Genomic DNA, 13,971 nt, shown 5'->3' with positions numbered 1-13,971 from the left:
CGTTAACTGGTGCCGTAAAAACTGCCAACATTCTCGAGGCTACCCGCACCCCGCTGACAGCCGAACAGGCTAGTGTGGGGGCCTCTGCCCCTCCACTGGTCTCCCCAGTCGCCTCCCGAACGTCCGCCCTACTCTACCCACCCTACTGGCAAAATTGAGATGCCCAGCGACCCTTGTATGCCCCCAATCGTCACCTTCTGTCGCGTCAACACACTTGCTCGCAGTTCTAACATGTTTCGCTTTGTATCCACCAGAAGGCATGCCTCCACCAAACGGGACCCAGATCCATGCCTAGAAAAGCCAGTACCCTACTGGGTCTTCGTGTTTTCCCCAGTGCCCATGGCACACCCATCTCCCTCATGATCTCAGGGAAACTGTCCAGCCCATCTGGCAGTCCACGGAGTCTGAGGTGCCGACACAAAAGAAGTCATCCAAGACCCACATCGCGCCTTGGTGACCCGTCCGTTCCGTAACTAACCCTGGCAGGAACGTGCTGAACCTTCAAAAAGTGCGCCAGACATGGAGCAGCCCATCGGCAATGCTTTGTCCACATACCAGTGACCGCCGAATTGTATGCCCCACAGATCCAAGTCATCTGGATGAACTGGCAGCAGCCGGAAAGCTCACTGCATGTCGCACTTTGCCATCTGCGCTGTTGCGCCCGTGGTCACCACTAGTAACATCGCTACGTCAACAGAGGAGTAAAACACAGTGGCCGCACTTTCCTCAATAAAGTCCGTGACCGACCCACCTTTGGGCCATGACCATTGCTGTATCAGCCAAAACTGCCCCTGCTCGTTTTTCTTTTTTTTTTTGTTTTTTTTCTTTTCCGGCACCACTCCAATGGGTGACCCCATCAACTTTATGCAACAGCCATTTCCTGAAAGGGGGCCGCCCTGCGGCCCTCCTGTACCTCCTTATCCATTTTCACTTTTTCCACCTGTGGGCGCTCCTGCGCCAATTTCAACGTAACTGCCCATCTCCGCACCCTCGGACCGTCCTACACCAAACTAAACCCAACCAGAAACCCCCCAACCGTAATCACTCCGCCACTGCTTTTTTTTTTTTTGTAATTTTTTTTTTTTAATTTAAGCATGGGAATCTTGCATGATACCACTACACCAGCGGCGCTCGTCCTGTCCGGATAACCCCACAACTTCCCCACCTTAACCGTACTAAGAGCCCTGTGGCCCAGGCCCCTCAGCCCCCCTCCCACCCGCCGTGCCTGCTTTTGTGTTGCACCATTCCTGGAGGTACTGCAATACCAGGTTGATGCGTGGAGTGGACAGAGCCAGCTCCTATTCCATCTCCCTGTTCCAAAAATCAATTTAATATATGGTCCCCAGATAGAGGGCGCATCAGATATTAACTGGCCGTAAAAATAGTCTTCACCGACCCCGCGAGCCCCATGGTATGCTCTCCCCGCTTCGCTGCCGTATCCCACGCCATGCGCGCCCGGAATTCCTCAGCATACTGAGCCCAGGCATATCCCCCCCTTGTAATTTGCGCTTTACGTATGACTGCCTTGTATTTACACATGGCCACTAACCTCCCCGGAAGCTCCCCACCGTACCCACTGTCACAAATGAGAAAAGCCGCTGTCCAGTTCCCTATCGTCACCGGCACCTTAAGCCTCCTTGCCCACTCGAATTCCACCTCCTCGAAACCCTCCTTTGCCCTGACCTTCCTATGCCGGAGTTTGACCATTTCCACATATTCCTCTTTCCAAACCTCGTTTTGTTACCAACCTCCAATGCCCCCCAAGGGCTTCGCTACCCCCATAAACGGTAACCGTGTGATCTTCAATTCCTCCTTTTCCACTTGATTTTTTTTAATTTGTTTTATTTATTTATTTATTTGTTTATTTTTGTTTGTGGGCCCACCGTGGAGCCCGACCCACACCTTGAGATTAAGAGTCTACATGCTCTAACGACTGAGCTAGCCGGGCCCCTCCCCTGTCCTTGCATCAGCTGCCTCTTTCTTGACCGTCCCTTCTCAGCGGTCTTACATTCGTCCCCCTTTTCTGCGCCTTCCTGGCCCACTGCCACATCCATAACGTACGCTCCCTCGTGCAACCTCCCCCCGACCCCCCCCCCCACCCCTCTGGAAACCACTACTGGGCGCCCGAGCAAATGTTTATTACCTGGCGCCAGTGCCTCTGTCCGCCGCTCCTCCCGGCGTCCTGTCCTGGGGGGCGAGCTGTTTCCCACCTCGATGTCCGACCCGTGGGCCGCGCCTGGCGTCGTGACACCTGCAAGAAACTAGCCACAACATTACTCGGCCCCCTGTCCCCCTTGTCCACCTCACGCAACTCCCCGTCTTCCATCCTGTCCCGCACCCCCAGCGCTCCCCGCTGGTGGCGCCAACTGCTGGAGTGGTCAACAAACATTCTCCGCTGCGGTGCTCCTCTGCCGATGGGCCCCGGGGCGCCGTGACCCCGTGGGTGTTGGGGCTGGCGAGCCCGTACCGGGCCTACTTATGCCAGCCGCGCCGGGATCCCTCGCCGGTACAGGATATGCCGCCCAAGGCTCCACCCTCCCTTCTCCTTGGTGCCATCGAGCCGCTCCCAGCCCTACCAAGTCTGGCACCCCGCGCCGGTCAAACTGTCGGTCTCCCGCCTGGAAAGAAATGAAGTAGTTTGGTGTGCTGGGCCTACCACCTTTCCGACTCCCCTCCCAGCCTCGCTTACCGGCCCCCAACGTATTTGCTACCCCCGCCCGACCCACCGCGCTCCAATCCACCACCTCCCTCTCATCTCCGTCCCTGTCCCCCCCGACGCTCCAAACCCCCCACCCGACCCCCCCACCCCTGTCCGCTCGCCCCCGCCCCGCCCCCCCATCGTCCCCCGCCCTCACCCCCGGACTTCTACCCCTCCATCGCCACACCGCTCACGCCCCGCCCCCACCCTGCCCCCTCGTCCCCCGGCCAAACCCCCTTAACCCGGTCGCCCCCCCCAACCCCTCGGCCCAGAACTCCAAATTGTCCGGGCCATCCCAGTACCGACTTCCACCGCGCCTGGAGGTCCCCCCCTGCTGCACTCCCCGCCGTCCGCCTGATTCCCCCACCGCCGTTAGTTGGAAACCCCCTGCCCGCCGGCTCCCGTCAAAACCCCCCACGCCGTGCTCCCCCCCCACCCTCCCCAGCTGCTACGCGCTCCACCATCGAAGCCGAGCGGCCCCACCAAGATTTTCTTTGCGTTCCCGCCTTCTTTTTTTTTTTTTTGCTGTAGATGCAAATGCTGAATTTACATACCAAATCGCCCCTCTCATATCCCGCAACGGTATGCGAATCGAGAAAGTTTGCCATGCTAAAATGGGGTCATGGTTCTAAAGCGCTGGGGAAGCACTCATCTAGCTGAAGCATCAGAGGCACAGACAAGTCACTGGGCCTGTCAGAGCCTCACAAGCGCACAACTGTATGCGAGCGTTTTCAAAGCAGTGACGGTCTAGCTCACTTTCTCGTCCACAGTTGGAAGCTATTTTTCATGCCGTCTCTTGTTAGGGAATACTCCTTCCCCTCCCCTGCCTCTGGAGCGGCCGTCCCCAGATGTAGCTCGTCGCAGGTTGTCACCCGGAGCTCGCCCCACCCCTGCCCAGCCGGAGCCCCGCCGTCGCTAATTCCCGCTGTTTCCACCGAATTCGTTAGGATACCAAGAAGAGGAACCACTTGAGAAAACGCGGGGCGAATGTGTTCCGTAGTCAACATTGCTCCCGCGTTGAATTTAACTTTTAATCGTTTCGGCGAAACTGTCACCTAGAGTGAAACAGTCCGCCGAAATGGAACGAGTTACCGCCTCACCTTCTGCCTGGCGACGCGCCCGTGAGAGAAATTTTTTTTCCTACTACCCGCGCTCCCAGCCACCAGGTCACCAAACTTAAAATGGTGGCTGGGAAGGCGCGCAACTAGCCTATATAGCCCTTGGGCTACTTTTGCCGTAATTGGGCTGCATTTGGGCTATCCCAAATGCAGCCCAAACTCACAAAATGGCCGCTACGGCCACTCCCCCCCGCTCCCCCTCCCAATCTGCCCGGGGGGCAGACCTCGCTGTGCTCAGCTGCCCCACAAGCTCCCATTCGACTTCAGCAGGCAAGCTATTCTGAATGCGTACAACCTCCTGCGGTGATACGCATACCAGACTTCTTCGACTTCAGCAGGCAAGCTATTCTGAATGCGTACAACCTCCTGCGGTGATACGCACACCCGACTTCTTCGACTTCGGCAGGCAAGCTATTCTGAATGCGTACAACCTCCTGCGGTGATACGCACACCGGACTTCTTATATATTACTTGGCAAGTTATGCAAGCTGCACAACTCTCGTGTCTACAGCTGTTTCGACGATAGGCACACCATACTGCTTGCATTTCTGCCTCACTGAGCATGTACTTCTCTACGGTGATACGCGACCAAACCTCTTGATTCGTTCCCTGCAGCTGTGCATCTTTTAGGATTACACATTCAGTAATCCCAAGTATCTGCAGTGTTAGTTGATACGAATTCCACTCAATGATACGCACACTATTTATTGTTGCGCGTTGGTTAATGCATCATCAGTGATGCGCACACTAGGTCATGTTTTGGGATGACTCTATTTAGACTGCTTCTCCAAGTTTGCTTTTCAGTATGCACATTGCCTCAAATGCAAGTCAGGTTAACATTAATGTCTCCAGAGGCCTCAAGGGATGTGAAGGCTGTCGAGTTTAATAAAAATACGTCAGAGACAGGGCCGGACTGGGAACCAAAACCGGCCCTGGCAAAGTGCTTGGCCGGCCCCCCGGGGCTTGGGGGTGCCGCCGAGCTCTTTTCCAGGCCCGGTTTTCGGCCGATTTTGTTACAGGGCTGATTTTGCAGCTATGCTGCAAAAACGGCCTTGTAACAAAAACGGCCTCCAGGGGCCCAAAACCGGCCACCACCCGTGCGGCGCACCGGGGGATTGCCTGGTGCCCGCTACAGCCAGTCCGGCCCTGGTCAGAGACTTTGCAAGGTGGCTGTCCCCCTGGATGGTATTGAGGGACAGGGTAATGAAGAATATACTCGCTAGAATTATAGCCCCCCCACCCCCAGCCTCTACCTGGAGTAAGTAAGCCTGAGGACAGAAAGCAAAAAACATATATTTCCCTTGAAACTGTGGGTGAGAACTTTTTTTCGCTAACAGATGAATCTGAATCTTCTAGTCTCTGTAACTCTTCTTCAAGTGATGATGTGGCTTTGGATTCAAGCAGTAGCATCCTGATGGAGGAGTCGTTGTTAATGACTCAACTAAAGAGATCATGATTAAAAAAAAGAGAAAAAGAATGGGAATAGTCCAGTCAGCAATTTAAATGGGACTACTCTGCTACTCAGCTTGTTTTCCTGATGGGGAGAAACTTGAAAAAGAACCAGGTTTGGATGAGGAGACCAAGGTGGCAGCTACGGAACCATCTCTTGCTACTATCCTTTTTTCCATCGAACAGCTATAGGATGAAGCTCAGAGCAATAGCCGTCAGGGAAGGTTAGCATCAAAGAAACTGCAAGGGGCAGTGAGGAAAATAAAGAAGACCTGCTCTGACATTGCAGATATGCTAAAAATGGTGAAAGGGCCGGACTGAGGTTAGTATGCTGAAAACCCAAAGTGCATTTGAGAGGCTATCATGTCTGAAGTTATGTGAAAAGTAGATGACCAGACGAACAGGCAACAAATAAATAATCTATGATTCCTGGGAGTACCTGAGGGTATGGGGTTAACGCTAGGTTACTCATTGTGAACCTCTTGAAAGGCGGATTCCCAGATTCAACAAAATGGGACTAGGACATGGAAATTCAACATGCACACCGGTTCCCCATAACACTGATAAAAATGCCAACCAAATGAGGCAGAGGCCTTGAGCAATTCTTGTGTAGTTTGGGAATTATCTGCTAAGACAATATATTTTTTTGTGAAGCCAGATTTTGCACACGCCACAGTTGAGTGTAGATGGAGCTTAATGGGGGGCTTTACACAGTAGTTAGATAATTACGAGGCACTCCGGGAATTTGGTTATGCCGGCAAGGATCATATAAAGCAACAACGAATGAGAAAAATGCAGGTTTAGCCGAATACGCTTGAGGTTCCTCTTTGGCAGGGGAGAGGTGGTGGGTTTGTTAGTTAAGGTGATCATCACCCAGGCTCGGCCTGATTGCTCACTCTTAAGTATTGCAGCAGGATCAATAACGGGGAGAGGACTAACTCCAGGTTCAAAAAAGCGGACAGTTCGGAAATCACTGATTCCCAATACCATGACAGTCTAGAACAGGACCATGTCATGTGAAAGAAATCAGCTGGGACTTGGGAGCATCGAAAGCATGCATGACTCGTAAGAAGCCCAGCTTTATGGAATCTATTTGGAGAGAGGTATGCGGTGTGAAGATAATATGCTTGTACTAAATGAAGCTGAGATGAAATAGAGAGGAACTTGGGGGTTATCAGTGCATTTCGTCAATCCGCTTCCTCTATAGGGCTGAGCCACCCTTCCCAGTGGGCTCTAAGGGCCGACAGTGTGTCATTGAGGATCTCTGCGTGCGATAATTCCTTAGACTCCCCCCTCTGCCCGAAGCACCCATCATAATCTTAGTCTCTATTGGATTGAATTCTGGGAGTGGAGTATCAGGGGGGACATGGATCTGCTGCATGTGATGCAGTTGTAAATATTTATGGAACTACTTTCCAGATAGGGAGTATGCACGCTAAAGATCTTGAAAGGAGGTCATATGTTTAACCTTCAACACGTCTTCCTGGAGTAAAATGCCGATGGAGTCCTACAGAGCAAGCCATCTAGGAGTGCTACTTCTTTCAGTCATGTGCCATACCACAGGGGGTATGCTGGGTGAGTTTGGACCACCATCTCATGTGTCGATGGGCCGCCTTCCATCTGTTAAATACCAGCTGGGTCACCTCTGGAAGTGTGCTAGGAATTGTGTCCTTTTAGAGCATTGCAAGTGTTCAGGGGAAACCTAATGTATTGAGTTGTAATCTGTAGGCTGGGTAGAACCACCCGCCACAGAGCCAGTCATTAACAGTCAGGAGGTGAGATGGCAAATAATACAAATACAGGTTATTCATGCCCAGACTGCCATCGTAGGTGGCACGGTGGCAGGTCCCAAGTGCCAAACGCAGTCTGGAGTTGTCCCATAGGAGGGCAATCTCTATTGAATCCATCTCTCTCAACCAGTGATGGGGAATTGCTTGAGGGAAATTTTGCAGGAATAGAGGAATCGTGTAAATATCATAATTTTATACTGTGCTATTCTCTCCATGGCGTTCAGTGGGAGTGTCTGCCACTTCCTAAGATCCTCCCTGATCTTACGAGTGAGAGGGGTTATGTTAAGGGACCATGTGCTGGGTCTAGGGCCACCTGGATGCCTAAGTACTGGAAACTAAGATGGCGTATTGAGATAGTTATTTGCCAATTCACACAGTCTGGTGAGGGAGCCAATGGGACCGGCACCGATTTGGTATAATTAACTGTTAATCCTGAGGCATCCGTGAAAATTAGCAGCAGCTGGAGGCATCGAGGACTACTAGTTGCTGGATTTGCCAAGTACAGAAGAACATTGTCTGTATACAGTGTTATGTGGGCCTCGTGTTCCACAGCCCAATCCCATTCCGGTCCATATATAAAGATTTTTACTTCCCCATTAATGAGGGAGATGGGAGGACAGTTAGTGGAAGAAACCAATGGGGGAAGCATCTTAGGTATGACTACTATTGCTGCTTGATCTAAGTCGCAAGGGAAGGAACACGTTTAATTGCTTCCTTGTAGAGGCCCAGCAGGTGGGGAAGAAAGACATCTCTGTATTTGACATAAAATTCTATGGGATAATCATCGGGCCCGGCGTTTTGTGACTATTGCTGAGATTACCTCACCAATTTCTTCTGCTGTAATAGGTTCTTCTAACTCCCAGGCGCTCAACGGCAGAAAGGCGGGGCAGGGGTATCTCATCAAGGAGAAGAGCAGCCAACTCCGCTGCCGGTCATGGGGAGCCACGTAAATCAACAAGTAGTAGTCTGCAAATACTTGGGTGACAGCAGGGGAAGTGCTGTGGACGACGCCATCTCCATCAGTTATCGCTGAAATGAAAAAGTTGGAGAGTGGTCAGGACGTCAACCAATACAGTAGTTTCCTATTCCTATCTCCCCAGGCATAGATCGACGCTCTGGATGCTCGCCAAATTTGTTTTGATGTCTCTAAGGAGAGGTGTCTCATCTCCTCATGAATTAGTGACAAGTGCCTGCTAGCGTCACTCTGCATTGCCGCAGGAAGTTGCGATTCCAGCTGGGGGGCTTGAGTTTCCAATTGCATGATACGCTGGTGTCTCTTTTGTTCTGCATGCCTAAGAACGCTCTTGGTGAGCCCCCGCATGGTGCCCTAGCATGCAGCCCATAAAGTGCCCGATGATTGCATTGAGTTGGAAATATTGCGTGACAACTTGCCGCAAAGTGCGGGTGTAGGTCTTGTCTTGAAGGTGCCTGTGTTAAGTCACCATAAGGGTGGCGAGTTATGCTGGACTCCCCGATACGGAGTAGTAGCGGGGCATGATCAGAGATCCCATGGGGGAGGATTTGTACATGAGACACTGAAAGGACATCTAAGGCTGGCAGGAAAAGCATGTCAATACATGCATGAATATGGTGTGCCACCGAGGTGTGTGTGCACTGTTGTTGTCTAGGGTTCCAGATCCTCCATATATTTTGCAGAGGTTCAGAGTTTCAACCCATTTGTGAAGCGATCTGGCTCTACTAAAATGAGTGTCTGAAGGTGGACTAGTGGAATCAGTGACTGAGTTAACTGCCCCCCTCCTCCCCCCCACATGAGAATGAAGCTGGACTGGAACTGAACTACCATGGCAAGGAGTGTGGTTAGAAAGGAATCCAATGCTACAGAGGGGCATAAGTACAAAGGAGTGTCAGTGGGCAGCCGTCCAATAAGCCGGCCAGGGTGATAAAGCGGTCCTAAGATTCAGACCAGGACTGAGTCACTACCCTGGAAAAGGCCCGATGCAGGAGGATCGCCACCCCCCAGGGCCCCGTGGCAAACCCAGCATGATGGACTCTGTCAAAATCCCGTTGAGCTAGGAATGGACCACTAGAGCCTAGTAAGTGGGTCTCCTGAAGCATCAATATGGATGGTAGGAAACACTGGGTGTAGCACAATGCTGCGAAGTGCTTGATTTTATCTAAAAGACCAATAATATTCCACAGCATAATATTGTATGGGGTCATGGTGAAATTGACCCTTATCTAACCAATTACACCACAAGAGAGATTTGCCATCTACCACGATCCTTTTCTTATACCAAATAGGACTCTGAGCAAAGTGCTCAAATGGAGAAAGGTGAACTGGTAAATAGGGCTTGAAAAGAGAGCAGGAATGTGATTTGACTGCTGGTATTCAATACTTAGGGGAATGAGACACGTGGAGTATGTGGGCATGAGAGAAGGGAAAGATAAGAGCGAGATCAGACCGGTGCCACAGTTTGGATTGAGATTCTGAGGAACCGAGAAAGCAATCTTGACCATGTTTAATATCAAATGCTTTGTGATAATGAGAAAAGGTAGGGAAGTTGACCCCTCCAGGATATTTAGGTGGTTTAAGGCGCTGTAAGGAGATACAGGAAGGTTTCCCATTCCACAAGAACCTGGATAAAAGCTTATCTATAGCTATGAAGAACTTATTATGTATTTTTATTGACAACATTATGAGATAAAAATTAATGATAGGAAGAAGCATCATTTTAATTGTATCAAGGTGACCCCACCATGACAAGAATACAAGTGACCAGCCCTACTTTCATTTTTCAATTTTACAAAGAGGGCATCCATATAAGAATGAAGTGCATCTCTGAGATAGTTGTGATACAAGATTTATAGGCATTTGATCTGATTGGGGTTCCATGAGAAGCCCGTTCCAGCAAAGGAAGATTTTAACCAAAATGTATTCGAGGACATCACTTTGGACTTGTCTATATTACGTTTGTAACTAGACACTCTGGAGTATGCACCTAACTTTTCAAAGAAATGAGAAAGAGAGCATTCTCGTTTGGAGATGTAAGGAAGGATGTCATCTACATACACTATAAATGTAATGTGTACATTATTTAGCTGGCAACCAGAAACATCATCAGAATGTTTCAAACGATAAAAGGTTCCAGGGCTAGAATAAATAATAAAGGCAATAAAGCGTATCCCTGCCTTGTACCTCTTTTAAGGGGGGAATATGTGGATTGAAGTCTATTAACTAAGACAGAGGAACAGGGAGAGGAATATAATAATAAAATGAGTGTGAGGAACTGTGGACCAAACAAATGCCAGCGGAGAGCGTGCATAAACAATTGCCAGTCCACCTGATCAAAAGCCTTCTCGCCATCCAAAGCTACCACCGCGAGAATTTAGGTGCTTTACTGAGAATGTTCAAAAGGACACTCATATTATCAACAACATCCTTTTTTTAACAAATACCTATTGTTCAGCATGGATGAGACCAGGCATAAATGTGTTAAGCCGAAGGGCAAAAGCTTTAGCAAAGATTTTACAATCATTTTGTTTTTTACCAGACGGTAATTTTTTGCATTAAGAAAGATCCCTGTCCTTTTTAGGAATAAGGCGAATCAGAGCTTCTGTAAAAGAACCTGCGGATTTATTGAGAGAGAGATCCTGAGTAATTAATTTGAATAATTTGAGAAAAAGCGATTTAGAGAACTGGAGATAACATTTTACTGTAACCCTCCTGTAGGGTCTGGGTGCTTTCCCTAGTGGAAAACGTTTAACTGCTAAATACATTCCACCTTGCTCAATGCGTTCTCAAGTGAAGCAAGATTGATTGGTCAGGACTTATGCATTGAGGAATGAGCGAAACATGCCCTGATAGTATCCTCAGAAGGCATAGAGTCAGGAGTATAACGGGCTTGATAATATCAGGCAAAACATTCAGCTATACCTCAGTCTCGAAAGAGGGCTCTTCCAGATTGATTGGTAATTATTTTGATGGAGAGTTTTTCTTTTCTACATTTTAGGTAATTGGTGCCATTTCCATAATGAACCCAAGTCTTACCAATAGTCTCCCTTTAACCCCTTCTATGCCCATGACGAGATAGTCTCGTCATGGGCACAGCGCCACCGCGCTCCATGACGAGACTATCTCGTCATGGGCATAGAAGGGGTTAAAAAACACAATGCACCCTCTTCCCCTGCTTGGATTCAGTAGTTGACAAAGCTGGCAGTTGGTCTTTTTCCTTCTGCATGCTTGCTTCATGGGTTTTGGTAGTAGGTGGGTGAAAGGCCTTAGCAGGTTCACTTGTGTACCCAAGGACTGCACACTACTGCAGGGGACAGTGCACACCAATGAGTGATCCAGCACCCTACATAGCTAAGGCCATCTGCTTGTATTGTCCTTGTCTCGTGGTGTTAATGATTCTTTACTGTCAGATGAGGTGAGCTGTGACCAACTTACCACAGGGAGCATGATGCACACTTCTTTTGTGGATAAAAATAGGGTTACGATTTATTACACAGTATGGAGTCATTTATATTTAAGAGAAAGCAAAGACGTTTGCAGGAGTTGCAGAGTGTTTGATTGCAACACCAACAGTAAGACCTGGCAACAGACCAAATCTTTGTCGCGGATCATTTTGCAGGGAATCTATCTTTTGTGATTTCTAGCAGACTTTGCACATTTTAGACATTTTCCACAGATCTTGCACATTTTTAAATGTGGTTCTGCTTTACCCTCTGTCTCAATTTTCTGGACGAGGCAAAAGACTGCAGAATTGTTAGAAATGAAGGAAGTATGCCAAGGGCCAAAGAAGCAGGCCACAACAGCAGCTATCACGCAGACGCGAAACATAGAAGGCACTGACTGAGGTACACACTCATTATAAGCGCAGGTCCAATGAGTTTTAGGCTGGGCTCAGCAGGGGACACCCACAGAGTGAGTTTATGCAGGGATGTCGCCCAGATGGGTAACTCATTCACGTAGTGGAGGCTCTGTTCTACCTGCCATGACTGAATGTGACAAGCATGTGTGCTCCAGGGGCACAAGCACACAAAAGGGGAAGGAGACAAGATGTGAGTGGAGACAGGTGTCTGTCCATAAAACCAGAGAGGAACTGACAAAAGATGCTAGTTGGAAGAGGGTGAAATCTTGACATCAGAGCACAAAAAACCTAACTGAGGGGAACTGTGCATAAGTGGGACAGAGACATTCACATTTCAATTCGTTTTTGTAAATATTCAGATTGATGAACACAAAAGAAGGGAACAAAGTTTGATCGAGTTTCTTTGATTATTTTAGGCATTAAATTGAGACCAGCATGTCCATATATTTGTTGGTTTTTCAACAATGTACTTACTGGCTTTCCTGCAGAAATATAAAAATATTTGCATTGGAATTTGTGTACTGCCTCTAGTAAAAACTACACTGAAATAGGAGAAACGCCTGCAATTAAAAGTGGGCCCAAAGTGCTGTCACTGTTTTCTAGAGCTCAGCACCTGTTAGAGGTGTGAGCAGGAGTAACCCCCATATCTCTTGCCCTGGCTAGGCCCAGCTTCAGAGATCATAAGAGTCAGTAGGAGAGAGTCAGAACTGATTAGCTCAGAGACCAGCACTGAGGAGCAAAAGCCCCTGCCCACATGTGGGAAAAATGTATTTGCTACTTTTAAGTTATCATATTAATTTGCCAGTTTTAAGTAATGTAGAACTGTATCCTAAGGATACTGCACGTCATCTGCAAGTGGAGAAAAAGTATTGCACCCTCAAAATTAAAAACACCCCGAGAGGCAAGATGGCGCCCGCACGGTCGGACGTGTCGGACGTGTGAGCTGACCTCTCTCGCTGACCCACAGGTCTATGGTATGGAGCTGCTGTAAGCAGCCTAACACAGAGCCCAAGGTCGCCGGCAAGTCTGGAGCTTGTTACATACCTGAAGGGTGGACGTGCAGCTTCTTTCATAAACTTCAACATTTAGTGAAAAGTTAATAACGGAAAGGCGAAGAACGCTGAACGCTGAAGAACGTCGATGCTGGAAGTAGTTACGGCGCTGGTGAGATTCCGCAGAGCCTGGTGGGCGGTAACCTACACAGGTGCAGCGGCTTGGCTACGTGGTGAGCACCGCTTGAACGGCTATTGCGACTGTGTGGAGAGAGTGGAGAGAGAAGCAATGGCCCCGAAAAACACACGTAAACAACGAGGACAGGAGGTGAACGCGGCGAATACGGCTGCATCAGCGACTATAGGAGGAGGTGAGAAAGATCTAAACGGGGCCACTGCGCAAAAAAACGGGAGGCGGACTTCCGGTGAGAATTCAGGGAAAGTAAAACAGACTATTTCTGCCCTGTTCACCGCCGCAGAACAAAAACGAAAGGGGAAGGCGCTTAATGTGTAAATAGGACTTCAATCAGAAAGTTCTTTAATAGCACCACAAAGCGCTACCACAGTAGCTATTCCATCAAATGAAAATGGAGGTATAGATAGCACTATGCCAGAAGAGGAGCGTAACACTGGATTAGAGGAAGACAGCGTGATAAATCCCCCTGATGGCTTTACCTTGATGGAAAAGCTTCTTGCAGGGAAATTGGCCACTGTTATACCTATGGAGGCTGAATCTGGGGATTTCTATTCTGTATCAGAAAACTCAGCCTCTTCATGTGAAGACCTAGCTGCGCAATACTCTAAACAAATGTGTATGGAGGAGGCTGAGAGTGAGTGTGACGATGATCAACTTGGTGAAGTTGGTGAAGAGGAAAGCCTGGTTACAGTGAGGGGTGGAGGGGATTTGTCTATGATAGAGGGGGCGGCTGGAGGGTTTCAAGAAGGTCTGTCTGACAATATTACTCTAGCTACGAAATATCAGACCATCTTGAGTCATATGGACAAAACCGAGCTAGAAAGTCACAGAATTCAGAACTCCTGCCGAAAGCTGCAAGGTTCCATTCGGAGGCTAGTAAAGGCACAGTCTGATTT

The 13,971-nt window shown here is 49.1% G+C and overlaps 1 non-coding gene across 1 annotated transcript; it reads right to left on the bottom strand.

Annotated features, from left to right (window-relative positions):
- Window positions 1–1,231: 1,231 nt before the first annotated feature.
- Window positions 1,232–1,415, bottom strand: LOC146798499 (U2 spliceosomal RNA). Its single transcript, XR_014969365.1, has one exon. It is a non-coding gene; the product is annotated as a U2 spliceosomal RNA (small nuclear RNA).
- Between the last annotated feature and the right edge of the window lie 12,556 nt (window positions 1,416–13,971).

The sequence above is a fragment of the Triturus cristatus genome, chromosome 9 (assembly GCF_964204655.1).
Source record: "Triturus cristatus chromosome 9, aTriCri1.1, whole genome shotgun sequence".
Taxonomy (NCBI): Eukaryota; Metazoa; Chordata; class Amphibia; order Caudata; family Salamandridae; genus Triturus; species Triturus cristatus.
This window is presented reverse-complemented; position numbering and strand designations above follow the sequence as displayed.